Source organism: Chrysochloris asiatica, unplaced genomic scaffold (assembly GCF_000296735.1).
Source record: "Chrysochloris asiatica unplaced genomic scaffold, ChrAsi1.0 scaffold00165, whole genome shotgun sequence".
Taxonomy (NCBI): Eukaryota; Metazoa; Chordata; class Mammalia; order Afrosoricida; family Chrysochloridae; genus Chrysochloris; species Chrysochloris asiatica.
The window spans coordinates 4,295,773-4,322,776 of NW_006408683.1; the positions used below are offsets into that span (position 1 = coordinate 4,295,773).

Genomic DNA, 27,004 nt, shown 5'->3' on the forward strand with positions numbered 1-27,004 from the left:
CTCTTGGTCCAGGTACAGATTCCTCATGATGGAAATGTAGGGTTGTGGTTTCCTGGGACATCCCGACTAATTAGCCTAACAGCATGTTTAATACTTCTGTTCTGCCTCCTAGTTTGACGCATCATGTGCCTGGGGTCTTTAAAGCTTGCAAGTGGCACAACAATTGGCCTCTATATTTATCCACAACAATAAAGGAAGAACAAGAATAAAAAATAATAGGCAGATATGGAATGTACAGCTAATTGCCTCCTTTTCCATGAGACCAGGAGTAGTGGTCAGTGTCCAGATATCAAAGACACCATAGAAGAATCCTGATCAAAAGGAAGGAAATACAGAACAGAATTTAAAAAAAAAAAGTCTCATGGACTCAAGACTTACTGGGGCCATGGAGGGTGGATGAACCCCTGAAACTGGGACCTTGAGATAATTTTTAAACCTTAAACCAAAAATATGCCCTGAATCTTATCAAAACTAGAAGAGTGTCTTCCTTGAACTTTATGCTCTGTTAAGATCTACACAGGATCAAAATGACAATAGCAACCTCACAGGATTAGATGGGAACCTTAGGAGGCAATGAATTTATGTTAAGGGGGAAGGAACAGCTCAGAAGAGGAGGCGGGGAATGGTTGCATAACTTATGTAATTTAATATAAAAAATGGTACATGTAGAAACTGTTGAATTCGTGTAAGTTTTGTTGTGTATAGTCTTAACAACACATTTTTAAAAAATTCATATATAAGAGCCCACCTCACATGTATCTGTTGATCCTACGTGGAAGTCTTCATATTTTCATGACCTCCCTGGACTGCAAAAGCAGAAAAGTGGGAAGAAGTAGGAGGAAGAAAGAAATGATGCCAGTATATTGTTCCTAAAACCATGGACTCTTGGTTAATCATAATGATTTTCATTGTTAATCAATAAACAAGGAAGGGTAAGAAAGTTGAATCCACCATTCATCTGACAGTTTGTTGCACTGTGATGACTTTCATGTTGCTAGGATCTGGGAATGACACAGCTAATACCAGCAGGGTCATCCACATGGACAAATTTCAGTAGAGCCTTCAGACTAAGACAGCCAAGAAAGAAAGGTTTTGCAATACACACCCAGAAATTAATCAATTAATATACTATGAATTACAATAGAACATGAGGGGACTTCAAAAAATTCATGGAAAAATTAAATGAAAAGATATTTCTTTTTTTCCATGAACATTTTGAAGCCCCCTCGTATTGTCTGACTTGCTTGCTTTGGACTTGTACTCAGGAAGGGTCAACCGCTAGAGGAGAGTGTCATTTTTGGTGAAATAGAGTATCAGAGAGGGTGAGGAAGGCTCTCAGTGAGATGAACTACATAGTAGCCACAACAATGAACTCAAGCACGTTTGTGATCGTGAGAATGACATGGACGGAGCAACCTTCTCATCTATTGTGCATAAAGTCACCATGAGTCGGCATTGACTCAAAGACAGTTCTCTCTCTCTACTTACCTACCTACCAACCTCCTACCTACACACTTCCTACGTACATCCTTCTCTCTCTCTACCTACCTACGCACCCACCTAACAAAATTCAATAATGGCTACACCAGCCATAACTACTCTAACTCCCTCTTCACAACTTCCTCCAACTCCACTAACCATATATTGGCCACACACTGTGCACCAAGTCAAGCCAGGTTGTGAGGGAGAGATGGACTGGGAGAAGGTGGATGGGTGGTTAAAAGTCAGATCTGGGTATAAAACAAAAGAAGAGATGGCAGCATTTCTACTTAAAAATCTCTTCATTTTCATGTTCTCAGCTTGAAAGCAATTCGAATTCCAGGTTTAGCTCCAATGAGCCCCCAGCTTGATGCCACTCTGTTTATGGCAGGATTGAAGGAGACCTGATAAACCTTTGTGTCCTGGGGGAGGCCATCAAAGGGGTAAGTGAAGTGGAGGGAACAGGAGCACATGCTAATGAGAAACTCCTGACACCTCAAGCCAGAGGCAAGCAACTGACTGCTCCTTTAATTCCCTCAGCCGCTCCTTCCTTGGCAGACACCTCTGCTGGCAACAGGGACATACAATCAAAGCAGAATGGTAAATTCTAATACAGAGGATTATTCAGAAGATGTGCTTTTCATTTTCTTCTTAAAATGTGTATCTGTGTGTATAGAATCAGACAGAGTTTAGGTTGTTGTTGTTAAGTACCGTCGAGTCAGTTCCGACCCATAGTGGCCCTGTATAGGGTTTCCAAGGAGCAAATGGTGAGCTTCAATCATTGACCTTGTAGTTCAAACGGTTTTGCAGTCTGGTGCATTAACCCATAGCGCCACACCAGGACTCCAGAGTTTAGGTAGGAAGTACCAAGTAAATACATTGTTCTTGGTACCTAATTGTGGTCTTCTGCACTGTGCTTTTGGTAAGGATTAAAAAATAATAATAAGGCATACACTCCCGTTCCAACAAGGATAATCCTCTTTGTCTAGAAGGCTAGGACCTTCAAGGGTCTGGGAGGTGATCACTCCCTCTGTGCTGAGGGGCTGGGGCAACCTTTAATGAAAGACACCTGATCAATAAGGCAGACTCCAGCATTTGAGAATTAAAAAGCCTTCCGAGTATGCTGAGTCCGGAGGAAATGTCAGAAGCATTTATCATGCACTGAGATGAATAGTCTGCAGCTGTAACCTGCCAAACTATAGAAACGAACTTTCCTCAAGTCCTGAAAACACCCTCAACAGGCCCTTTTGTATGGTGGTCAATGTTCAGAATGCAAGTGAAAGCATTATCATGGCTCTGGAGAATGGATACCACCACCCCGGCTATTATTGTGCGGTATCTCAAAATAGTGCTTTGTTCCTGGACCCCTGCTTCATCTGGCCTACTAAGTGAACTCACAAAATACCTTCTTTGCATTCCTAAAGAGTCTGAGCCGCCGCTCTCCCCTTGCTAGAGCACAGTGCACAGCTCGTCTTGATTGAGCTTAGAAACATCAGTCTAAAAGAAGCTGGCAAGACTAGGCAGACAGCAGTAACAGCAGTGGCTCTTTCAGGCTCCTGGCCACATCCCAAAGTAATTGAAGGGATGGACATCCAGGTAGGGAGTCAGGGAGCCTCCTTCCACCCATTCAGTCATCTATTGAATGCCCTTTCATCTGGGCCAGTGCCATCCAACACTTTGGGGTCAGAAGGATTTTAAAAACTAGTTGCTGTCTTCTAGGAGCTTAGAGTTTATCAAGGGAGGCCAATGGAAGTGAAACACAGTGGGACAAAAGAGTTCTGTAGGGGGTTCAATGAAGGTCCAAATGGAGTATCTCTACTTGGGTGCTGATCATTAAGGTAAAGATAAACAGAGCCTTGGAAGGGGAGTAACTGTCAGCTTGGCACCCCTGGTAAGGTGAGCAGTATGGACAAAGGCAGGGAAGTTGGAGACTGACTGGTGTGCTAGAACCTGCAAACAGCTATGAGGCCTCAGATCAAGTGTTTTAGCTTCTATGCAGTTCTGTTTCCTTATCTGTAAAACAAAGGAGGTAGCCCGATAGATAGAAGCTGTTAGGAGGATGAAGTGAGCTAGCACACACAAAGCTGTCAGAAAAGAGCCTGACACATGATAAAGCCTCAGTATGTGGGGTCTGCGAATAGGCATGTTACCATGAGGGGCAGCCCCTGGAGAAGGACATCATGCTTGGTAAAGTGGGAAGTCAGGAAAGAAGAGGAAGACCCAAGGAGATGGATGACACCATGGCAGCAGCAGAGAACTCAAGTGTAACAACAATTATGAGGACGGCACAGGACTGGGCAGGCTTTCGTTCTTTTGTGCACAGGGTCGCTATGAGTTGGAATCAACTCGGCAGCACCTAACAACAACAACAAAAGAGATTTTATGACTGCAGTTTAGGGTGAGCAGGGTAGAAGAGGGTTAAGAAATGCAACTGGAAAAATAGATGAGTGCCAGATTGTAGACAGCGTTCTTTTACCCAAATTAAAAAATTCATATTTAATAAGGGGGGCCACTAAAGGGCAGGAGTCCTGGTGTAGCACTGTTGGATAAGCACTGAACTACTAACCACAAGGTTGGTGGGTAAAACCCATCAGCCACTCCTTGAAAACTTTATAGAGGGTGGCTATGAGTTGAAACCGACTCGATGGCACTTAACAACAATAACAACAACTAAAGGGACAAAGAAGGAAATCATTGGGAGGGTGCTACAATGTTAACTACAATGCCATCTTTCTTCCAATCTGGGGTGAGTATTATGAAGTTAAGAAAGACAATGTTCTTGCAACTCACACTTTTATAATACAGCAGCATTTTTAAATGTGTTGACCTCTAGGTCAATGGCTCTTCAGCAGAGATCATATAGATTTGTTGTTGTTAAGTGTCATCGAGTCGGTTCTGACGCATACCAACCCTGTATAGGGTTTCTGAGAAGTGGCTGACGACCTTATGCAAAATGATTTTTGGTCCAGTGCTTATCCTACAGCACCACAGACATCTTCTATGTGTATATGAGGCACAGTAGTTAAGGAGCTCTGGTAGCATAGTGGTTACGAATCGGGCTGCGAGCTGCAAGGTCAGCAGTTCGAAACTACCAGTGGTTCTGCGGGAGAAAGATGAGGCAGTCTGCTCCCATAAAGATTTACAGCCTCGGAAACCCTGTGTAGGGTCACTATGAGTCGGAACTGACTCCATGGCACATAACAACAATAACAAGTTAGGTACTCAGCCACTAACCAAAATCCACCAATTGCTCTGCAAAAGAAAGTCGTGGCAGTCTGTTTCTATAAAGATTACTGCCTTGGAAACCCGGTGGGGCAGTTTAGGTCAGCGGCTCCAGTTTAGCAGCCTCCCCTTGGAAACCCTACAGAAGGTTGCTCTGAGTTTGAACCGACTCGATGGCACTTACCAACAACAGCATAGGGTTGCTATGAGCCAGCATCAACTCAATAAATAACAATATTGATGCTAAGTACCATCAATCAGTTTCTACTCATAGCCATCTGTATAGAGTTTCTAAGAAGTGGCTAGTAGGTTTGAACTGCCGACATTGTGGTTAGCAGTCTAGTGCTTGTCCTATAGCACCATACCAGAACTCTATGAGCATGTGTATAAGTACTTGATGCTAATCGCAGCCATGTGACTTGACATAAAGGATAAATCAGTCAGTCAGCTAAAAGTAAACATTTATTATACGCTGACGAGCAAGGCACTCTCCTTACCTAGGAAAGCAAAGTATGCCAAAATATTTTAATTTAAGGAAAGAATAGTGACAGAACTGTGTCAAAAGTCTCGAGAATTACAGTACCAAAACTAAACAAAACCTACAAACTTAGTGCTGTTGAGTTGGTTCAAACTCACAGCGACCCTGTAAGCAAAACCTGTAAATCTTTATGGAAGCTAACTACCACATCTTTCTCCTGCAGAGTGGCTGGGGGTGGGGGGAGGTTGAGCTGCTGATCTTTTGTTTAGCAGTCATGTGCTTAAAACCACTGCACACCAGAGCTCCTTTCTGTTACAGCAAGGCACATAAATCCCAGGATGTAGACTGTTCTGTTGTAGCCATGGAATAAGTTGGCGGTAGCTAGACATCCATCAGCTTGATGGAAAAACCTGTTTGTCTCTCCCTGTCCTGCATCCCCAGTGGAGGAGAAACAGCAGCAGCTTTGGTTCTTTAGTGTTATTGGACATACACTGTCCTGCATCTGATTCATACTGTTAGTAGTGGTGGCATATTTAACACAGAAGGGGAAAGCATAGATTCTCTATTTTATAGCTTTTGTAAAGCAAGTGGGCCATTTAATATGAGCTCCCTAGGCACATTTTTGTTCGTTGTTGTTAAGTGCCATCGAGTTGGTTCCGACTCATAGTGACCCTGTATAGGGTTTCCAAGGAGCAGTGGGTCAGTTTTAACTGCTGACCTTGTGGTTCACAGTCCTATGCTGATCCTACAACACCACACCAAAAGTCCACATTTTTGTTTGGGTAACTGTAAAACCCATTTGCTATCACATCATTTCTAACTCATGGGGAGCCCATGTGTGGCACAATAGAGCTGTGCTCCATAGAATTTGCAATGGCTGATTTTTTGGAAGTAGATTGCTGGGCTTTTCTTCCAAAGTGCCTCTAGAACCTCCATTACCCTTTAGTTAGCAGCCTAGTGCTTTAGTGTTTGGCACCACCAGGGACTTCCAGGTAACATATGTTATGGGGAATTGATCTCACATACGTACACAGGGGAAAGCACACATTTTCTGACTCAGCACCAATGGCTCTTCAAGTTGAACTGACTGTTGAAACACAGGTTGCCGGGCCCCAGAGTTTCTAATTCTGTAGGTCTGGGGTTGTTGTTGTGAAGTGCCGTCGAGGCGATTCCAACCCATAGCGACCCTGTATAGGGTTTTCGAGGAGGAGCTGGTGAGCTTGAACCGCCAACCTTGCAGTTCAAAAGGCTTTGCAGTCTGGCACATTAACCCACAGCACCACTCCAGGTCTGGGGTAAGGCCTGGTAAATTTGCATTTCTAAAATGTTCCAGTGGATGCTCATTATGCTGGGCTGGAAATCACATTTGGAACCACTACTTGCGAGGAATTCTGGCTCAAGCCTAATGGAATTATTCCCTAAAACTCCATTGTGAATCAAAAACAAAAATGATGTGAATATTATAGGTTGGGAAGATCAATCTTGTTAATTTTAAAGACTTTAAAGATCCTAATAACAAAAGAAAGATTTATTATTGTGCCATAAAAATACAAGTAGCTTATGACTCTATCTACTAGTTCTACTTGAAGAAAACACTTGAGTTAGAAAGTGAAATAAATGTTACCTTTAGCAAGGTTCAAGACATTAAAGAGCATTTATTGTAAAAAGTAGCCCAAATCCTTGGATCTTTACCTATTTGGTTCTGTTGTTTATTCTTTTCCCCCAATTGATTGTATTGCTATCATGGAATAAATGTTCTACAATGGAACCCAAACCAACTCTTCCTATAGGTTTCCACATCCCTTCATTCCTCAAATAAACAATTTGGAGTCTTGTTAAAATTACACTCATTAGGAAATCAACATTAAAGATAAAAACCCACCAATTGTCCCAAGACCATTTTTCCTCTCACAAAACACTGTGCTGGCACTGAATGCTGTGTGTATGTGTGCAGATGTATACGTGACAGTGTGTTACAACAACAACAACAAAATGCTTTCATCTAACAATTTCTAGAAGTCCTGATGTAGCACTATAGAATAAGCACTGGACTACCAACCACAAGGCTGGTAATTCAAACCTACCAGCCACTCCTCAGAAGCCCTATGACTCAGTAGCACTTAACAACAACAACAGAATCAATAAGCATGTATATATGGGTAGAATGTTGTTGTTATGTGCCTGCCGTGGAGTCGCTTCTGACTCATAGCGACCCTGCATAGGGTTTCTAAGACTGTAAATCTTTACGGGAGCAGAAAGCTTCATCTTTCTCCCGTGGAACAGCTGGTAGTTTTGAACTGCTGAACTTAAGGTTCGCAGCCCGATTCATAACCACTACACTACCAGAGCTCCTTTGATGAGTCAGAGGAGATACAAAATTATGCTTTGTTGGGTAGGTGAAAACTGGCAACCTTCCAGTCCAGCTTTGCTGCAGTAAACGTGAGGATTCTGATGTAACCCAGCTCCATATCTTGAAGCTCATTCAGGTACCAGAGGATCTTACTATGATACCATCCACCTATTACACCGTCCATATGGTAGAGAGCCCTCAGGGAGCTGGCATTAGTGTGGGTTCTGGTGAACTCCACTCACAGGGAACTGATTTAATACACTCTCACGAATGATAAGGATCCTTCATCTATAAAATGGAATTCAGGAGACTTTAATGAATTTCCCCCAGATAATGGAGTTCAGGGTAGAGGTGTCCGTGTTGGGGCAAGATAGTGGTATGCAGCTCATAGTGAGAGACTTAGAGTGAGGTTGCCCAGCCCAGGATCTGGTGTGCAGATTTAGCAGTTACGCTCCAGGCAAACACTCATTGTTAAATTTGTAAGACTATTAGTGCCTTGAATGAGGGCCTGTCTTATTTACTGCCATATCCCCAGGATTGCTGATAGTACCTTTCACACAACTGGCCCAGTGAGTTTTTAATTTGGGTATTAGACAGTAGAGCGAGAAATACTGGATCATTCCTGGGAAAGTTCTGGATAAGGACACAAAGGGAAATGAAGGGAAAGGAAAGCGTGTTCTATAAATAACAATGACAACTCAGAGCAGGGGCTGGAAATGTTTTAAAAAGCAATTTGCCCAGATTCTTACTTCTATTTTTAGGAGGAGGGTGGAGGGTGGTAGTTCTGCTAACTAGGGGTGGGCTTGAATTTACAAGAGATGGCAGTAAGTGTATTCTGACCCTGGCTTCTTTGAGGTGGGGAAGAATGCTGTGGCCTCTCATGCTCATTTAATGTTGTTGTGGTTGTTAAGTGCCGTCGAGTCGGTTCCGACCCACAGCGACCCTGTACAGGGTTTCCGAGGGTGTAAATCTTTACGGGAGTAGAAAGCCTCATCTTTCTCCCGCGGAGTGGCTGGTAGTTTCGAACCGCTAATAGCAATGTTTTTTTTGCATAGTCCAGATTCAACAAGCATCTACTGATGGCTTGCTCTGTGTAGATCCTCATAGCTAGTCCTGGTGTGGTGCTGCAGGATAATGAACTGAGGAGCTACAAGGTCAGTTTCAATGGCAAGGTTGGCAGTTCAAACTCACCCTATACACGGTTGCTATGATTCAGAATCAGCTAGAGAGTACTTAACACCAACCCTACAAGGTAGGCATATTATTGTCATTTAAGAGACAGGCTCAAAGAAGCAAAATGGATTACGTGATACTGTTGTGGCACTGTAAGATAAGCATAGGGCTTCTAACCACAACATTGACAGTTCAAACCTACCAACTGCTCCTCAGAAACCCTGATCAGGGTCATTGTGAGTTGGCACTGACTCAATGGCATTTAACAACAACAAACACAAAGTCTCACAGGTAGTATACAGCAGAAACAAGATTCACACCCAGCTGTGCTCCTAAGGCATTTGCACTTTCCTCTCTACTGCAGTTGTCTACCAGGGAAGACAAGTCAGGAAGACAAACAGAAACTCTTTAGGTCAAGGTCAAACTATAGTACATAAGTACACAAAACAGACCTCACACTGAATCTATTTATGGTTGCTATGGCAATGAATATGGAACTCCCTAAAGTTATTTTTTTCTTGCACTACCATAGTTTAGAATGTTGAAACATATTTCAGCATGTTAAAAACAACAACAACAATGGCTATAATTAAGCATATTAAGGGACTTTTAAAACTTAGATTAATGGCCCGGTAAGTTGTAAAACAACTAAAAATTGTGTAAATTTGTATTCAGGGATTTTTGTAAAATTGTAAGTTATTGATTTGATGGATTCTAACAAGCCCTTTGAAATTGTTCTGCTCGATTATTCAAATCTTTACTGTGCTGTTTATTGACAGGTTGAGTAATACAGTGGCACCCTCGGTGGGTACACAGTACATTCAAAGCTTGTGCTGTGCTCGGTGAGAGAGCCTGCTAGTCACTCAGCTGACCCACCAGCAGGACTAGTGCTGGAACTGGTCACTTGGCATCCTTTCTTTGCATGTCCAATATATCTGACTTCCAAAGACCATAAAGCTCTTCATTCAAGTCTGAGTAGTTGCCCAGATTTAATAGGCATAACCTTATACTAGCAAAATGGCCAAATTCCCCAGTTCATGCGTACTGTATTTACAAAGAAGTCCCACAGAGGTAAAGTGGTGTTCACACAACCCACAGTTTGATGTAGGGAAGCTGGGTGTATAGTCCACACTTTCTGCCTTGTCTTTCCACCAAGATGCAAAGTATGAATGAGGTTGTGGTTGCAAACTCTCATGGGGATTGGAGATCCCCTAGAACTGAAACCCCTGTTAGCCATTTACTGAATGTAAACTGTATCCATTTTATAAACAAACCAACAATCAACACACATAAATGATCCATGTATCTATTTTCATCATTATAATGGATAAGAATGTTATATGAGTAACAAAATCCAATGCTATTCGGATCAAGGGAAAAGTCTCAACAATAGTTTTTGGGTTAAACCTGGGAAACTCTGAGTGTAGAGAGCCTGGTAAATACCCTTCCACATAGCATTGACTCTTGCAGGTTAGAGGCAATGCATCTGAAGCAATGGTTTTCTAAATGTTACTCAAGAGAACCACAAGGGTTGACGTCTAAAGGGACTGTGTGCAATTTGGTTTCTCTTCATCTGTAAGATCAGCGTTTTAGCAACCCTGGTTGGTGAGTGGGCCACGCTCACTGCTCCATTCCATGCAGGCAGAATTTGCAGAGAAGACATTCTGTACTGAGGAAAGTAGATGAAATGAGCTCAAGGTAGAGCCCTCAAACTAGGTCTGTGCTACCCTAATTGCAGAACCCACCTTGTTGTTGATAGCAGCCAAAGAGATCATTTGAAATAGCTTTTAGCTATGGGTTAATGCTCTGGACTGCAAGGTCTGTTTGAATCACAAGGTCAGTAGTTCAAGTTTATCCGCCGCTCCTCAGAAACCCTATACAGGGTTGCTGTGAGTTGACAACACTTAACAACAACTCATTGTTACAGTACTGACAGGCCATGATAGAACACAATAGTTGAGGTGGGGGAAGATGGCAGGAGGTGAAAGCTGTTTCCATCTAAGAAAGGTGGCAAAAGCTGAAAGCAAAGATAGCTATTAGGCCCAGGGAGTGAGGAGAGTCACATCCTGATTCATGCTGGGCCCATTTCCCCCTGTGCCCTCCAGATTTGCTCTCCACCCTGCTTGGTACCAGGGAGCAGGGCAAGTTAGGTAGGCTCTCCACATCTTCCTTTCCACTGACTTAGAAAACCACACACCTAGGGAGTATGTCTTTGTTGCCTCTGGAACACCATCCCTGGATGACTTTAAAGAACAGAAATTCATGTTCTCACATTGCAGGAAGCTAGATACTTGAATTTAGGGCACTGGCTCTAGGGAAAGGCTCTTTCTTTCTCAATGCTGGGACAAGGTCCTAGTCTCTTTCCATTTCTGTAGCATTCCAGGGTTTCTTGGTGAGCCTCATGTGGCATCTACCTTTCCATTTGTACTAACTTCTGTATCCATTTTTCTCTTTATATCACTCAGAATTGATCAATTTAGGGCATACCCTATTCATATAACAAAGAAAACCTTATTCCGAACAGGATCACATCCACAGATCTAGAGGTTAGGATTCCAAAACACATTTGGCTCCAACTCATAGTGACCCTGAATAGAGTTTCTGAAGAGCAGATAGTGGGTTTGAACCACTGACCTTGTGGTTCTCAGTCCAATGCTTATCCTACAGTGCCACAAGAGGACACAATTCAATCCCCAACAGGGTGATACTGGTGCTCTGCTATGACTAGCCCAGGATGCTTTATTACCCTTTTTGATTTTCTATAACCTGTCCTGCTAACCACAAGGTTGGAAGTTCAAACCCACCAGCAGCTCCACAGGAACCCTATACAGGGACACTATGAGTCAGCACTGACTTTAAGGTACTTAACAACAACAACTTCTATCCACACTTTTGTAATTACTCATTTGATCTTATTCTCAAAATACTCAGCTTACATATGATATCCATTTTTCTCTCAAGACTCTAACACATCTGGCCTACTCAAGTAATATCTTCTTTCCTGCCATTTCCCTTCACTTGCAGTCGATGGATGCTTTGTGGAGAGAGGAGACCCCAGGTTCAATACCACTGGGAAAGGGAAGAATGCAAATGGTAGAGTGGGAAGGAACCAGTTAGTACGAGGAAGAGTCCAAAATTATCCACACTCTGGCTATAGAATTTATTTTAATCAGCTTTTAGAAAATATAAATATATTAATTTTCAACATAATCTCCTTGCTTATCAATATAGTTTATCCATCTGTCAACAAACTTTCATAGTCCCTTATTTTAAAATGTTTTAGGCCCAGCTGCAAGCCACAAATGTACCACTGTCTTCACTTCTTCATCAGAGGTGAATCTTCACCCTTGAAAGAATGAAACAGGTGAAAATCTGATGGAGCAAGATTAGGACTATAAGTAGGATGCTTTAGCACCTCAAAATGAAGTTTTTGCAGAGTGTCAATAGTGTGGGCAGAGGTGTGTGGACCTGCATTGTCATGCAAGATCACCATGCCCTTGGATAGCAGTCCTCTGTGTTTAATCCGAAGTTCAGGCTTCAGCTCCTCAGTGAGCATCTCACTGTAAGGAGCACTGTTGATAGTTGAACCTTTTTCCTGAGAGTGTTCCCAATACTGGCCCTTGAGAAACTCAGAAAACTGAAAGCATCAACTTTCCAGTTGATGGTTGACTTTTGAACTTTTTCTTGGTCAGTGATGTTTCCATTCCATACTCTGCCATTTACTCTCAGGCTTGTAGTGATGAATTCATGTCTCGTCACCAGTAACAATTTGCTAATGAAACTTTTCCCTTTCTTCAACTATCGGTCCAAAATTTGTTTGCAGATGCTTCTGTTTATGCTCTTCCATGAGTTATTTTGGTATCACCTCGCACAAACTTTTCAAAACCCAAATCCATCATGAATTATTTCATAGGCAGAGACATGGCTAATTTGCAAATGATCTGCCACATAATCCACTTTTACTTATAGATTTGACAGAATCATTTCACGGGCACACTCAATGGTGGTACCAGCCATGGACCCACCAGCATTTTAACATAACCAGAGTCCGGATAATTTTTGACTCACCCTCATATTAAATACAGAGTGGTCTTCCATCTTTTGTAGAAGGCAGAGTTCTTTCCCAAGTATTACAGCAGTTGTGCTCACTGTAAGGATGCACATGGTAAGTTCTGAAAGGATGGCTGGCACCCTCATTCTCCCATGTTACACCTGAGGATAATCGGCAGACAAGAATAAAGGCAGGAAGTTTCGTAAACTCAGGGACAGACCAGTAAAGAACCTTGTTTCCCACTGAACATTCACTGCTCTTCCTTCAGTTACAAAATCTACTCACTGAGCACAAGTCTTCCTGAAAGGGGACATCTTCAGAAATACAGACTGGTATTAGTGAAAAGTGAGGCTCCTTTTGACTTTATTTGCTCCCCCCCCACCACCACCAATGTTGTTGTTGTTAAGTGCTGTCAAGTGGGTTCCAGCTCAGAGTGACCTTGTATAGTGTTACCAAGGAGCGGATGGCGGGTTAGAACTGCTAACCTGTGGTTAGCAGTCCAGTGTTTCTCTTACGGCACCAATCCAGGACTCCTAGGAAATTTTAATACATATATAAACACTCATTTTTCTTTGTTCAAAATTTCCATCAAGTTCTTCCTGTATTTGGTGAAAAATGGGACATTGTGATCCACATGTGAATAAAGTAGAATACAACTCACAGAACCAATCTAATTTGTTTTTCCCCTTGGATTATGACCAGGTGGCTAGGAAGGAAATAACTCAGAAGCAGAGAAAACCCTACTGTTCATTCAAAGAATAAAAAAGAAATAGGGCCGGAAAAGTTTCAAAGGGACTTTTCTCTAAAGCAAGATTGATTGGAATAAAACAACAGTTTCTAGTAGCATAACCAGGATCTATGTTCCCTAATTTCACTAGCTCTGGTCTTGTTGGTGTTAGCTGCTGTAGAGTTGGCCCTCGACTCATGGTGACCCCTTGCACAATGGCACAGACCATCCCCATGATGGCTTGGGAACTGGACCACTGTGATCCAATTTTACATTGATTTTTGGATGTAGATCACCAGGTCTTTTTTTCTAACCTGTCTTAATCTGAAAACTCATTTAAAACCATGTCAGCACTAGAGCAACAAGCAAACCTCCATAGACACATAGTGACTGTGCAAAAGAGGTGCCATGTCCAGAAAGAACATGGGTCTCTTGTGAGGTAAGCAAGAATGTGACCACTGATATACCAACACTTCACAGCTCTGTTCTTAGAGCTTTTTAAACTACCTGAAAATAATTTCATGCCAAAGTTCTGTTTCTGTATTTCTGGCATCTTTTGGACAAAAGACTCAGAGAGTTGGCTAAAATTTTGCTTCACATCGAAACACAGACACTAAATGCAATCCTCTCTTTAAAGGAAATGCACTTCAAACCAGCTCCATGGAGTTCTGAGAGTCAAAGACAGAGCTCAGTAAATGAATGTGTGAGTGGTCTCCATCCACATCCTCAATGCTGAATTTTTTCACCATTATACAATGGCAAGCATAGGTTCACACTAGGCCCTACTTTCGGACCCAGCATGAAAATTTCTGAATGTTCACCTACGAAACCTCTGGCAAACTACACCTGTCCTTGTCTGTAAGACAATGGGGGATTCATTACTTGTCACACTCCTCACATTCAATACTGCACACACCCTTCACTCCTGTGGTCAGGAGAGAAAAGTGAAGCAGCCTGTCAGAAAAACACAATGGAACCTGGACAAATTGTGCTTGTGACATCTTAGGAAAAGTGCCCCAAAAACTATCTGAATGAAGACTTCCATGAGAGAATACAGAGCAGGGCCACACTACTGTCCATCTGGCTGAGAATGAACAGTACACATTGTAGGAGGCTTAGGGAACCCCTGGAGTCCCAGGGTTTGGATACAAGGTCAAACATTCCTCTGCCCCGGGGAGGTATCCTCTCCCCGACCCCGCTGTTCACTATGGACACATAGCTTATAAACTTTTTCAAATAGATTGCCTAGAAAAAGTTCACCCATAGAAATAGAGTCAGGGATCCCAAAAAGGAATTTTATAGCTGGACCACTTTCTATTGGTAGACAGGGAGATGGGGTGGGGGAAATGTCCCTACAGAGAGTACACAAGCTCTCCCTTGCTCTTGACCATGCTCTGAGCTCTGCAAAATTCTGTTGCCTGAACCTGGAAAGTGCAGATCTTGGAGTCAGGACACCTAGGTTCTACACCGGAGTCTGTCATGACCGAGCTGTGTGAACTTTGCCCTTAGACCAGTGGTCCTCAACTACAGGGCATTTGGCAATATCTGAAGGCATGTTTGGGTGTTACAGCTTGAAGGATGCTCCTTGTAGGAGCGCTGCTAAACGCCTAACAATGTACAGGATCATCTCCCACAATACAGAATCATGTAGGAGCGCTGCTAAACGCCTAACAATGTACAGGATCATCTCCCACAACACAGAATCATGTAGGAGCGCTGCTAAACACCTAACAATGTGTAGGATAATCTCCCACAACACAGAATCATGAGGCTCCAAATGTCAGCAGTAACCCTGTTCTGAATCTCCTGTTTTCTCATCTGTAAAGTGAAAGCACGGATTAGAAATTTTGAAAAATCACTTGCAGAGATAAAATTGTGAAATGAAGAAAAAAGTATTTGGGGAAATATATTATTTCCTATTAAATGTAGACAAGGAGTCCTGGTGTGGCAGACTGCAAAAGTCGTTTGAACTGCAAAGTCGGTGGTTTAAGCTCACCAGCTGGTCCTTGGAAACCCTCTACAGGGTCGCTAGGGGTCAGAATCGACTCCAAGGCACTTAACAACAACAATTAAATGTAGACATAAAGCATACATGATGCCAAGAAGCAAAAAACCGATGCCCCCAAAATACACTAATTGAATTATGGTAACTCTTATCACTAATGAGAAATGTATCCTGGGGGAGAAGCTGGCCCCTTATGCTACAAAGATGTGAGAAACTGTACTGCATCAACACGGTATCCAACAAGGCATTCATTTAGAAGAAAGGAAAAAAAAAAAAACAAGTTCCAAATCCCAGACTTCCACTTTAGGAGAGTCTGGTGGGAAGTGATACACATAAGCTTCTCTTTGTCTAAACAATGTGCCAAACAGAGAAAGGCCAGAGGTGAATCATATGGAAATGGGTTTCTGGAGGTGCTGCAATAAAGAACCTTTCTCAAGCCCTAAAGAAATGTTAGATATATAATCAATGTAACGTGGCAGGAAAGGCCAAGGTAAGGCACCAAAACACCCCTCTGATGCCCAGATGCAGGAGCACAGATTTAGAGGCAGTCAAAGGTTTTCAAACCACACTTCATGGCAGTCAGTGCACACACTATGTTAATTCAGGGTGCTTTGACTACGGGGGTCACACAGACAAAGCTGATCTCATAGGTCTTCTAGAGGGGCTTAGAGCTGACATTCTTCCCTGAAAAGATACTACACTCACCCAAAGATGTTGTTGTTGTTAAGTGCTGTGGAGTCAGGTCCGACTCACAGCAACCCTGTATAGGGTTTCCAAGGAGCGGCTGGTGAGCTTAAACAGCCTACCTTGCATTTCAAATGGATGTTGCAGTCTAGCACATTAACCCACAGCCAAAGCTGATGGCAAATATGATGAGTGAGAGCCTGGGGGAATAAAGAAGTTCCTGGATGGTATAAGTAGTTAGTGCACTCACCTACTAACCAAAAGATTAAAGGTACAAGTTCACCTAGAGACACCTCAGAAGAAAGGCCTGGCAACAGCTTCTGAAAAGTCAGCCGCTGAAAACCCTAAGGAGTAGAGTTCTACACTGACGCAAGTGGGTCACTATGAGCTGGAAGCAACTTGACAGCAACGGGACTGGTTTGGATTTTTGAGAGGAACAGAGTTCTGGTGTGGTGCTGTAAGATAAGTAGTATTGTATTGCTAACCACAAGGTCGGTATACAGGGTCACTATGAGTTGGAACCAACTCAACAGCACTTAACAACAATAAGGCAAAAAGAAAAGTATTATGACAACAGAGGTAAAAACAAAACAAAACCAAAGCACAACAATGGAAGTGTACTTATAGATGGGTACTGTGGAACAGAGAAGCTCTGCCTGGTAGCTCCAGAGGGTTCAAAGGAGGTCTAGATTCCATACAAAGGCTTGTTTGGCCTCATAAATGAGAAGCTGTGCATATGAGATTCTGAGGTAGAGTTATTTAATTCTCACACTTTTCAGACTGGGGAAAGATGGAGGACGTGATAGTCAGTTGGCCTTTTGAAATGCTTGAAGCTGCTTCCTTTTGATTGGAAATCATGTGCAGGCAGCAGGGATGCAGGGATGGTGCAGGGATGGCTCCCTCAGCTCCACGCTCTGCAGTTTTGCTGCCTGGGGCTCCTGGCATCTACAGTGAACCTCCAAGGCATGCCAGGGTTGGGGCTGATTTCTACGGAGAGCACTTAGACCCAGACATGAAGGGCACCAGACAAGCCGAAAGACATGGCACAAGCAGGAGGAGACAAGCAAAAGTGTTCAGGCCACAGACTCTTTAGTGACAAATGTTTCATTTCTATTATTCAACAAAGGTTGTTCAGAGAAAATGTCACATACAAAGAAAATTGATAGAAAACGTAGCCCCTGTCAATGCCTGGCTTCCTCCTAGGAATATATATTAAATTATTGTATTGACAGTACTAATAATGTCATGGATTCCAACATGCTCACCCATACAACCAAGTCTCTTTGATGTGACCAAAGTCACAATACGGGAGGATAGAGGATGCACCCGTTAGTGCAGTCACCGAACTAGTGATCTGACATCTGCGGTATCAGAGTTTGGAGAAAGAACCCAAGTACATGTCAGTGGCTTATGCAAATGAGAAGATCTCTAAGAACTATTGAGGCCTGGTCAGAAAGCTATCCAAATCTAACACATGTTGATTTTCATCCTCAGAATTTACAGATGACTTTTTTTTTTTTCCTTAGCTAATTTTAAATAAAGAAGAGCATACTTCTGAATGCAGAGGGGTGAATGAGAGATCAGATAATTTAAGAGAAATACAACACTATTAGATGGATACTGTGGAACAGAGACATTCTACCCTGGTAGCTCCAGAGGGTTCAAAGAAGAGCTAGATTCCATAAAAAGGAGGCAGTCAAAGGTTTTCAAACAACAGTTTCTGGCAATCTTCAGGGGGTCACACAGACAAAGCTGACCTCATAGGTCCTCTAGAGGGGCTCAGAGCCCACATTCTTTCCTGAAAAGGTACTACACTCCCAAGGAACTCTCCTAGTGGGCTTGAACTGATGACCTTGTGGATCAAACCAATGTTGCAGACCAGGGATTTCAGGGGAAAACTAATCTTCATTAGTTAATTTTAAAAGCCTTGTGGCCAAGGCAAGCTTGGTGCTTTAATGTGAAAAACAAGTATTTTAATTTAGATAAGAATTGCATCTATGAGTCTTGTACCATATTTTTTCACAAACAACATGTATGTTATACATTTTTGCCAACTTAATTTCATTTTCACTTTGTGTTATATGTGTGGGCTTCTTATTTGCAGAAAAATAATCACCGCACATACAGTGACAGAGAATAACATTTTGTTTCTCATCTATGTTCTTAGGATTTTTATTTTGCTTTTACATTTTATTCTGTGTGTGTTTCAGTTGGGTTAGAAAGATATTATTCCTCCTCAAGTTCCAGGCAAAATGTCAAGAACTCTATCAATATTATATTTATAAAGAATTTTACACTCCAGAATCAAAGTGTTACTGAGCAGGCAGCAGGTGAGAACATGTTTTTCCATGTCTATATTAGACAGGCACCCTTTCTAGCAGGAGCGGGCTGAGTCATTTCCCCACAGCAAACACGTCGGAGCCAGAAAAGGGGCTTATACACATTTGTTTTTGGAAGAATGGGCATTTTATAGAGTCAGTCCAAATAAAAACAAGCACATGGACTTCTGGTGTGGCACTGCAGGATCAGCAAGGGTCTGCAAACCACAAGGTCAGCAGTTCAAACCCACCAAATGCTCCTTGGAAACCCTATACAGGGTAGCTATGAGTTGGAACATATTATTATTTATGTATGTAGTCATCGGAATGGATGGCTGTTGAGAATTAAGAAACAATAATGCTGTTGAGAAGGTGTCCTGGTAGCAGAGAGGATTATGAGCTGGGCAGCTAACCGCAAGGTCAGCAGTTGGACCAGTTGCTACACTGGAGAAAGATAAGGCTTTCTGCTTCCATAAAGATTTACATCCTCGGAAACCCTATAACAGGATCGCTGTGACTCAGAACTGACTGGGTGACACATCACTACCACCATCAATGCTGTTGAGGGGCCTTTGATGGTTTCCTGGAAGAATTCTCCCCTCCATGCAGAAGCCTGGGGTTCTATTCCTATACCTAAGGCACAGCCACCAACCATGTATCAGTGGAGGTCTGTGTATTACTATGAGGCTGGACAGATTTCAGTGGAGCTTCCAGACTAAGACAAACTAGGAAGAAAAAGGGATCTACTTGCCAAAATCAGCCAGTGAAAATTCTATGGATCACAATGGTCCGATCAGCACCTGATGTTGGGGATGGCGCAGTTGCTATTAGGGATGCCATGAGTCAGAATGACTCAGTGCAGCTACCAACCACATCCCTACCTGGAGCTGAGAAGATTTCAAGGGTCTTCCAAACAGCTGCCACAGCAACACTCCCATGTCCTGGGAAAAGTACAGAAGCTGTAGGGTGGCAGGGCTATTCGGGAGATTTGGGTACAGTATGAGAGTCTTCCGCATTGTGAGAGAAAGCTGTAATGCCAGAAGCTTAGGAGACCATGTCTGAATACAAGGAGGGGAACCACAGAAGTATACCCAGCTTCCTTTCTCAATGGTCACACCCTGAAAAGCAGCCTCAACTGGTTCAGGGGTACTTCTACTGCCAAGAAGACTCAGGAGCTTAATGAATCTTAACAGACCCTCAGCTTCCCCATTGTTTGAATATGCATTGTGCCTTCCCCAATATATGTGTTGGAACCCTGTCCCCTATGCCTGTGGATGTGATCCTATTTGGAAATACAGTATTCTTTTCTGATGCTGATATTATGCTGATGAGGGTCTACAGTGTAGGGTGTCTCCTAACCCCAATTACTGCAAATTGACATAAGGAGTAGCAAAGACAAAGAGGCCAGGGAGAAGACAGATACCATCTGATGCTGAAAAGAGGCAGAGGAGTCTACAAGCCTAGGATCTCCAAGAATTGCAGGCTATTAAAAATTGAATTAGGCAACAAGGGACCTCTCCATACACCTAGTACCCTGAATTCAACTTCTAGCCTTCTGAAATATGAGGAAATACATTTCTGTTCTTTAAAACCACCTACTTGTGGCAGTTCTGTTATAGTAGCGCAAAGAAACAAGAGCGTCATCGACTTCTTTCTGTCTCCAAGTGTGATTATTGTCAGCGAGCCACAACCCAGTATGAAAGGGCAATATGGAACATTCCGGACTAAATGATGAAAGGTAAATAAATCCCATGAGTGGGCACACCACTCCCATTGGAACAAAGCAAGCGCCAGCCCTGTCTCTGTTAGAGCAGGCAAACAGGCCCTTGGTCCTGCAGCCTTTGTAAAAGAAGCCACGAGATCTGGGTTTTGTACGCATTTGCCACACTTGTCATACTTAGCAGATAAAAGCTATTCCCTGAGGACATTGTTCTAACAGAATTATCCATTACTACGGTCAGCAGCATGCTCATCTTGTCTCAATCAAGGCAGCATAAAGAGGAACGCCAGCCATGCATGTCTGTCATTTGGACGATTAGCCCTTTTGACTGTAAGATACCTCTTTGAAAGGCGGGCTCTTAGAAGCACCTAATTTCTCACCAGGAAATAATTTTCGTATGTCTGTCAAGGGCATAGAAGGATGAATGTCCTTGGAGGGTGTGATCTAGAGACTCAAAAAAGAATCTGTGTAAATATACTTAGAATGCCTGGCAACATATGACCAAACATAGAACTCAAGTCTATGAGATACAAAAGATGCCACAATATAGAATCCCTTGTATGTACAGAGAGCTCCTCAGAATGATTTCTTTCCTAAGCTACTGCTTGTTGTTGTTGTTGTTAAGTGCCATCGAGTCGGTTCCGACCCATAGCGACCCTGTACAGGGTTTCCGAGGGTGTAAATCTTTACGGGAGTAGAAAGCCTCATCTTTCTCCTGCGGAGCGGCGGGTAGTTTTGAACCGCTGACCTTAAGGTTCGCAGCCCAATTCGTAACCACTACGCTACCAGAGCTCCTTCTAAAATCAAGAGAAAGGTTTAATTAATTCTATTATTTAGAAAGAAACCTAACAACCTGCGATATGTAGATGATACAACCTTGCTTGCTGAAAGTGAAGAGGACTTAAAATGATGAAGATCAAAGAGCACAGCCTTCAGTATGGATTACATCTCAATGTAAAGAAAACAAAAATCCTCACCACTGGACCAGTAAACAACATTCCTATCAATGAAGAAAAGACTGAAGTTGTCAAGGACTTCATTCTTCTTGGATCAACTATCAACATTCATGGAAGCAACACTCAAGAAATCAAACAACATATTGCATTAGGCAAATCTGCTGCATAAGACCTTTTTAAAGTGTTGCACAGCAAAGATGTCAGCTTGAGGACTAGGGTGCACCTGACCCAAGCCATGACATTTTCAATAACCTCCTATGCATGCGAAAGCTGGACAGTGAATAAGGGAGACCATAGAGGAATTGATGCATTTGAATTATGGTGTTGAAGGAGAATATTGAAAGTGTCATGGGCTGCCAAAAGAACAAACTGATCTGTGCTGGAAGAAGTGCAGCCAGAGTGCTCCTTGGAGGCCAGGATGGCCAAACTTTGTCTCTCATACTTCGGACATGTTGTCAGGAGGGACCAGTCGCTGGAGAAGGATATCGTGTTTGGTAGGGTGAAGGGTCAGGGAAAAAGAGGAAGACCCCCAGAGAGATGGAATGGCAAAGTGGCAGCATCAATGTGTTCAAGCATGGTAATAATTGTGAGGTTGGCCCAGGACTGGGCAGTGTTTCATTCTGTTGTGCATAGGGTCGCTATGAGTTGGAACTGATTCGATGGCACCTAACAACAACAACAACAATGCTAGGAATGCAAACACGTCTCCAAACAACAACAAAAAGCCAAACACTAGAGAATTACTCAACAGTTTATGTTAGTGGTTACTCTTATCAACTCTAACAAGTTTTTATAGTGGAGCAAGGGTTATTAGTTGCCATAGAGTCGGTACCCCATGTACAACAAAATAAAATACTATCAGGTCCTACACCACCCCAATGGTCGGTGCTGATCCAGAGATCTTTCTCTTCCTGTGTTTAACTTTTGTGAATTGGGCGAAGGTTTACAGAGCAAATGAGTTTTCCATTCAACAATTCACATACATTTTGGTTCGTGTAATTGATTGTAATCACCACAATGTAACATCATTCATCCCACTTCCTGCCTGTGTGTTTCTTGTTCCTCTTTCTTTCCTGTTTTGTGAACTTTGTCCTTGGAAAAATGCTGCCCTTTTGATATGGAATGGTTGATTCTTCTAAGGAGTGCATATCTTACTAGAATTATTGTAGCCCTTCTACACCTGTTAATTGTCTGGCTAAAAATTGAGCCATAGCAGTGAGCTCAGTTGCAGACACTAAGGTGACTAAGGGTCATTGTCTTGGAGGTTCCACCAGTCTCCATCAGACCAGTAAGTTTTTTGTCCTGGTGTGGCACTGTGGGTTAATGCGCTGGACTGCAAAATTGGTCTGAACCACATGGTCGGAGGTTCGAGTTCACCAGCCACTCCTCGGAAACGCTATACAAGGTCACTATGAGGTGGAACTAACTCAATGGCACTTAAGAACATTAAAAGAGGCTAGGATTCCTGGTGTGGTGCTGTGGGCTAATCACTGGACTGCTAACTGCAAGATTGTGTTTCAAACCCACCAGTTGCTCCTTGGAAACCCTATACAAGCTCAAAAACTACTCGACAGCATTTAACAATGAATAAAAGAAGTTAACATTTACCTGTAATGAGACCTGGTGTCACCAGAAGGTAATGTGAATGTGGAATCGCTAACATGAATATGTTCTCCCAATATCCAGTTTACAATAGACCAGTGAATCCTCATTCTGTGGTGGTTTGGGGGGTAGAGTTTGATCTATTTCAATTTGGCCTTCAACTGATTTTGGGATCTGACATTCAGTGATTGCATAACACTGAAGGAGGATATAAGCCTCAGAAAAACTGTCTATAAACCATAAACAGGGGTCCACAGTTAGCTCAAGAGCAAACACTGAAAGATGGCATGGATTGGAATTGAGATGCAGGTGTCACATGTGTATGAAGACCTCTCTGAACCTTTCCTTGTCACAAGCATCCCACTTTTTCCAGACTCCTCTGTGCCTACCAGACATGTCAGTTGTGAAATGAATGAAACAGATGTAGATTCATATTCCCAATACCAGGAGCACTTGAGAAGGAAGGCATCAAGGAAGAGAAAAGACTGGTATCTGAAAGGTCATGTCGGTTATGGTAAGAGTATATGTGGAAAGAAAGAAACCAGTGCAAGTAACATTATGAGGGAAAAAATGAGCAGAATTTGGCAACAGATGGACTGTGGGGTGAGAAGAAACACAAATCTGATGCTGCAGTTTCATATCATCTCTTGACTCCTCTGAACTTCAATTTTCTCATCTGTAAAGTGAAAATTAAAAACATCTGTCCCTACCTAACTCAAAGGTTTGCCTCAAAAAAAAAAAAAAAGATAAATAATCATATGAATGTGCTTAGAAAAAAACAAAAGAGCTATTAATGTATTGTGTCATTAAAGGACTCGACTATTTACAAAGCCTCTAGTTGAATTATTCAGTTCTTTTATCTTTAAGAGAAACTTTTCTATGTGGGCCCCTGGAGTCTCTGGGTGATACAAACGGTTGAGCATTAGTTAAGTGCTCGGCTACTAATGGAAAGGTTGGGGATGTGAATCTACCCAGATGTGCCTCAGAAGAAAGTCCTGGCGATGTGCTTCCAAATGATCACAGTTATCAAAAGCCCTCTGGAGCACAGTTCTACTGGGACCCACATGGGGCTATCATGAGTTGACACCATGGAACTGCTTTCTTTAAGCCCTATAAGATACTTTAGGAAGTAAACCAATATACTATAGAGTAAGGTGTGGTGTAGTGGATTGTTTCATGTCTTTTTTAGCGACAGTCTAACTCTCACCAAACTTTTTTGCCTTGCTTGGTCTGGGTAAAACAAGGTGGGAAAAGACAGTGTTAGGATATGAATAATTAGCAGAGTTAATTGGACAGTAAAAACTTGGAACTGTAACATGTATAAAATGAACCATCTGAGAAGGAGGAGAAGGGGGTCTCACAACCTTCACAGAACAGAAGTCAGCAGTGCCACTTGTCCTTTGGACCCTGAGTTCCTTGCACATTGAATCTCCTCAACCCAGGAACAGAAAGCTGTGATACCAAAGAAGCAGCAGCAGAGCCAAGAGCCAGAACATGAGACAAAGCAATGGGCTTCCTAGTCCATGGAGGAAGTTAAGCTGAGTGACTGTGCAGAAGGCTTGCTTGTAGAGTGGGGAGCCTCCAGGCACTTAAGCAGGAGAGCTGGGTTTGCTGACCCATGGAGCTAGAGCCAAGTACCTTTGGGTTGAGGCTTATGGTATAGTGGTGTGTCCTGCATTTATCAGTAGTCCTAAAAGAGCTTTGTAACACTGGTCCGGCAGAGAGGCCTGCTTGTAGACTCAGCTGAGGACAGGCTGTCCTGACTAGAACAGCTATGCCCTGAGCATTTCTGACCCTGCACTGTAACCTGTTAACTTCCATAATAAACGTTCTGTGTGGCCACTGCAACAAATGATCAAACCCAGCTTCATTTAAAGGGTTGTGGGAGGAATGGCTGGTGCCACTTTTTTTGTAGTTACACAAAGAGAAGCAAAAGTATTTAAGGGGGTCATTTTTCTAATCCTGTGGTTCCAACATCCAAACTCAACTTCCAGTGATGAGGTTCTGCATTCTCCCCTGGTGGTCCACCACAATATTTATTAATTGTTCATGGAATATTATTCTTCATATCCAACCAAACTCACTTGGTGCATGTTAAGCCTATTTTTTCGTCTTATCCTAACAGAAAAGAACAAAGCCAATCCTCTTCATCATCATAAACCTGGCAATGCTGTGACCTCCTTTTGTACAGCATACAGCAAAAACAGAATTTGCTCCCCACTTTAAAAAAAATCATTTGTACTGTATTCTCTTATATTCTCTCCAGTTCGGTTAAAATAAAAAGCACAAGTCAGATGAAAGGCTTTAGCACTCTGGGGGATTATGAAGCTCTTGGGAAATTTTTTTTTTTTTTTAAATGCCCCATATACTGAACGCTAGTGATGATATTAAGTAAAGAGTAAGAACACATAAGACAAAATAAGCAAAATCTCCCTGACTTCAGTTTATTTTAAGAACTGCCTTATCCCAATTTGTCTGTGACTCTAAGGCTCAGTGCATGATGCCACTGGTCCAGACCAACAGCTAGTCAATACACATTCCTGTCTAGCTCACTGTCTCTATTTAAGTCTTCACATTGCTGTTGTTGTTATATGCCAGCAAGTCAATTCTGACTCATTACAGCCCCATGTGTGCAGTGTAGAAGTGTTTGTAGGGTTTTCAAGCCTGGGACATTTCAGAAGCAGATACCAGGCCATCCATCCAAGGAGCTTCTACGTCAGTTCAAACCACCAACTTTTCAGCTAAAAGTCAAGTGCTTAATGGTTGCACCACCCAAAACCAAATCCACTGTCATCAAGTTGATGTCATCTGAAAGTGACCCTATAGAACAGAGTAGAACTGCCCCATAGGGCTTCTAAGGTTCATTAATCTTTATGGAAGCAAACTGCCCCATCTTTCTCCTATAGAGTGGATAGTAGGTTCATAGCACCGATCTTTCCCTTAGTAGACAAGCTCTTATCCACTGTGTTACCACGGTTCCATTGTGCCACCCAGGAACCCTTAAAATCCTTTGCATATACCAAGGGGAATGCTCTTGGACTCTAAGAAGTTTCACTTGCCTGGCAAGTTTTTAGCATGACTTTGAAAGTCTTTTTTCCCTTTAATTTGAATCCAAGTCTCTTAAACTTAGATTATGACTTAGAACCAGAAGCGATGATAAAGAACAGAGACAGTCAGTGGCACGTTCCCCTATAATCTGGTCTCCTACTTGCGCACTTAGTATCAAGGCAAAGGAAGCCGAGTTGTATCTTGAGATCCAGCTACACAACTGACAATTTGCAGGAGTCAGCTAATGGGAGCCATTTGTCAAATAAGCAAGTTGTTCTGATTTTTTGACACAGTGGACCACTTGATTATCAGCATGGTTTGATGTGAAGAGTGAAAAAGCCACTCTACCCAATACATCTCTGACAGCTCCTTACACAATGCTACTGGTTATCCCTTTGATTAAGCCACTGAAAGTGACACTAACATGTAAACGCTTTGATGGGGGTTGTTGTTGTTGTTGTTAAGTGCTGTTGAATCGGTTCCAACAAGGAACAACTGGTGAGCTTGAACCACCGACCTTGTAGTTAAAATGGCTTTTCAGTCTGGCACATTAACCCACGGCCCCACACCAGGAAATGGGTTGTACTTCATTTTTTCTCTTTCTCAGTAGATCTTCTCAACAGACCCTGGGAACAGGTTGGGGAGAGTGTGCGTAGAGTAGGAATGGTTCCTAGAGAAGGTACATCTGCCACTTTATCATTTGGGAGGAAGCTAACCCTGGGAAACATTGTTATTCACCATTTGACACTGAAAACGTGTCTGTTATGAATAGAACGTGAACCCCAAAGTTAGTATTGAAGTCCCTCCTGGTCCCTATGCTTGTGGATGTTTGGAAATCAGATCTTCTTTTGATGTTAATGAGGTCATACCAGTGTAGGGTGGGTCCCTCCTGAGTTACAAAAAGAATAGAGTAGGCACAGAGACACACAGAGGGAAGTTACCAGATGAAGACAGACAGACATGGCAGATGCTTCTACAAGCCCAGACACTCCGAGGATCACTGGCCGCTAGAAGCTGAAATAGACAAAGAACAACCTCCCGCTGGAGCCACACCCCAAATTCAGACTTCTACTCCTGAACTGTGAGAAAATAAACTCCTGTTCTTTGAAGCCACCCACTTGTGGCACTTTTTTGTTGTCAGCGCCAGAAAACAAAGTGTTCAGAGCTTTGAAGCAGCTCCGTGAAAACCAA

At 42.6% G+C, this 27,004-nt stretch overlaps 1 protein-coding gene across 1 annotated transcript in view; it reads right to left on the minus strand.

The window, feature by feature from the left end:
- The window catches only part of KIF26B (kinesin family member 26B), an 807,257-nt gene that overhangs the window by 145,589 nt on the left and 634,664 nt on the right, over positions 1-27,004 (minus strand). The gene's annotated exons all lie outside the window — the stretch shown is intronic.